Source organism: Vigna radiata, unplaced genomic scaffold (assembly GCF_000741045.1).
Source record: "Vigna radiata var. radiata cultivar VC1973A unplaced genomic scaffold, Vradiata_ver6 scaffold_43, whole genome shotgun sequence".
In the NCBI taxonomy this organism is placed as follows: domain Eukaryota; kingdom Viridiplantae; phylum Streptophyta; class Magnoliopsida; order Fabales; family Fabaceae; genus Vigna; species Vigna radiata.
In genome coordinates this window covers 2,150,286-2,153,820 of record NW_014542924.1, presented here as the reverse complement: position 1 = coordinate 2,153,820, position 3,535 = coordinate 2,150,286, and positions in this window count along the sequence as shown.

Genomic DNA, 3,535 nt, shown 5'->3' with positions numbered 1-3,535 from the left:
TTTTCACAAGCAAACAGAGGTGGTCTGTTTGTTGAAGCACCTTCACCAAAAGTTTGAAAACAAGAAGCCATCCCCAGGTTTATAGTCGAATCAAAGAAAAACAGAGTCAACTAGTTTTTCAAACATCTTATGAAAACCAGCTCTGGTGCCAATTGTTGGAAAACAGGTAGGCTTCTTTTCTACACCAAGAGGGGGGGGGGTGAATTGGTGTTGTTTCAAAAATAGGTTCTTTTCGCAATTTTGAAATCAAAGTATAAAACTTTTTGAACCTTCTTGAAATGCAAGTAATGAAAATTTGTAAGCAGCTGCAAAACGTAGTTGACTGCGTTAAACTTAAAGTCGACTACAAAGTAAAAGTGTAGGGATAAAGAAAAGCAAACATTGTTTTTATACTAGTTCGGCCAACAATGCCTACATCTAGTGTCCTTCCAACCCAGGAAGCAAATGCACTATAATGGTTGCAGTTTTTACAAGGAATTTATAGAAGACCTCCATGTCAAAAATATAAATCTCCTCTCTAACCCAAAACCAAAATATAGGCAATAACCACAGTAAGAAATGCAACAAGAATCCCCTCTTCTACAATCTGCTAACCACTTTGAACAATCCTCAGAATGAACTACCCCCCTGTATCACAACAGGTCCAAAACAAGCAGTCTTCAGGATGCCAAGCCAGAAAATCAACGCAACAGTGTTCAAGGATGCCAAGCCTCAACGTGATCAAACACATAACACCTTCTTTGTGCAGATGTCGATCAATCAATGTGTGCGCAGAAAGTCTCCCTTAAGAATCTCTTTCAAGAAAGATCACCACCGTCTTCTTGGATAATTCTTGGAGCGCAGAGAATTGAATCTGAAACAGAAATGAAATTGTTAGATCATCAAAAGTCTTTGAACAAATCTTGTTCAGCCTATTTCTAGATTTCTGTTAATCAGACACATTCTCAGTCGAATATGCTACTAATACAGTCGACTGAATTATGACAGTTATAACAAAACAATCAACCATGTAGCATACAGTCAACCAAAAACAAAACACATTTAATATAGTTGACTAAGTCATCTATGCTCAAATAACTTTTAAAAATATAGCCGTTAAAGTGCAAGAGCATAACAAAATTTCAAATCAGACAACAGATACAGAGGAATGTGTGGCGCACATAGTCGACTATCAACTTGCAAAACATTTTGAAATTCTTTTCTTCTCAAAATAACACAAAGCACTGATTATCAAAATCTGTACAAAGATTTTAGTATAGTCGAATCCATTAGTAATGTAGTCGACTTCACTATCACTTTGTCACACAAAGATAAGTTCATAAAAATGCTCGTGATTTTAAGCTTTAAAACATGTGCAGTAAAACATTTGAAATGATGCATAACACATAACACATAAAGCATATGAACACGTTCCAGATATATATATATATATATATATATATATAAATCAATCAACATAGGAACTAACATAGGAACATGTAACACAATACATAAACATGTTCAACAAATATCACAATCAATCAGCATAAGAACATGTAATGCAGTAATAACATATGCATATTATTAAGCAATGTGTTGTCATCATAAAAAACTAGATTGATATAGAAATTGTGTTGTCAACAATCTCAACAAAATTTACCTATAATAACAACTAACATGTGAGTATTGGGATGACTCCATATGAAGCTTTATATGGCAGAAGGTGTAGGACCCTTTGGGTTGGTATCATAATGGAGAGGTAGCTCTGATGGGGCCTAATTTTTTTAAGCAAACTACGAAGAAGTTGAAGAAGATACAAAAGAGGATGAAGGCATTGAAGAGTCGAAAAAAGTCTTATGTTATTATAGAAGAAGACATTTGGAGTTTGCATCTAGGGATGATGTCTTCTTGAGGGTAACCCCAACTACTGGTGTGGGAAGGTGATACCCTCATCCTCAAGCTAGGTTGGGATAAAGCAAGAATATGAAGCTAAAAAGGTGGAAGTGGCGTGAAAGCAATGGAAATGAAGGAAATATGTCTTAGTTTGGAGGTTTAAATGGTGGGATGAAGATGGTAATGATGTTCTTAGAGAGGTTGAACCAACTCTATAGAATGGTGACTAGAGGGACCTCATGGGACGCTCTAACCATGACTTAGAGACAAGTTAAGAATGGCTAAAAAATTTGCCAGCATTTTATTACAAATCTCAAAGTGGGTTTACAAGGGGGCAGATACCTTTATTTATAAATGAAAGTGTATTCAAAGTAGACCAAAACCTTAAAATGATATATTGTTTTGGAGGTTGATATCATGCATGTAAGATAAGATCTCTTAGTGGAGATGCAACCTATTGTCTAAGTGGATCGTCATACAAAGCAACTTGTAGAAAATCCATTAGTTTAGTTAAGATAGTTTGGGATAAGAGAACAAGTGACTCTACGTGGGAGTTAGAGAGGATATGAAGCAGTCATATCCACATTTGTTCTCTAACAAGTCAATTTTTCAAGGTCAAAAATTTATATTATTGGGGAGAATGTAAAACTTTAGAAAATCGTGTTTTAGAATTGGTGTGTTTAAAATGGTGAGACTCTATTATTTTAATATTAAAAGTTTAAAGTATACATAAAGTTTTAATAAATGAGTTTCATTATTTAAAAACACATTTTCTCTATAGAAACCTTTTCCTTAGAGTTGTCTCCATTCTCTCTAGATTATCTAACCTCTTGCATGTCTATATGAATATTGGAGACCATTCGAGAGATCTATCTAGTGAGCTCTCCATTCTTGACCGATTAAACTATTCATAGTATATATCCTTGAAAATTAAGATATTTTAACTTGTTACAAACTCACTTTAACAGGCTAAAATATCAATAAAATATTAAACTTAATAATCAAGATATTTCAATGAATAAAAGTAGATATAGTCAGAAGTGGGGATATGTGTTGATATAGAAGAAAAAGGTGGTGGGTTATGCCTCTCAACAAAGGGAGATGCACAAAAACTATCTTCATCATGACCTGGTGGTTGACGCAATAGTGATTTCTTTAAAAGATAGTGAAGGTGTTATCTTTAAGAAGCTTAACTTAAGGTGTTCAATGACCACAAAGGGCTTGACGTATCTGTTTGACTAAATTGAGATGGACACGAGGCCAAGGAGGTGAGTAAAGTTTTATATGTTATGACTCACAAGTCATTGTGCCACCCTAGAGATGCAAATGTGATAGTATGTACTTTAAGTAGAAAGATTGTTTAAGTTGTTGGTTTGATGATGAAAGAGTAAGAGTCGGTGGCCACTGACTTAAGAGTGTCGTGTGCCACTTCTTAATTTTTATGCATTCTCAAATCAGTGAGTCCCATTTTGTAGTGTCGAGTGCCACTCTATTTCCTTATCTTAGTGATGAGTCGATCTTTTATTGATTTCACTTAGTTTATTGTGCTAGGATTAATCAGGGAATTGTGCTTAATTGTCCGATATTTTCCCGTTTTTCCTAATAGTGCTTAATTTGATCGGAAATTCTAATTTTAATTAATTTGAATATTCTGAGCTAATTA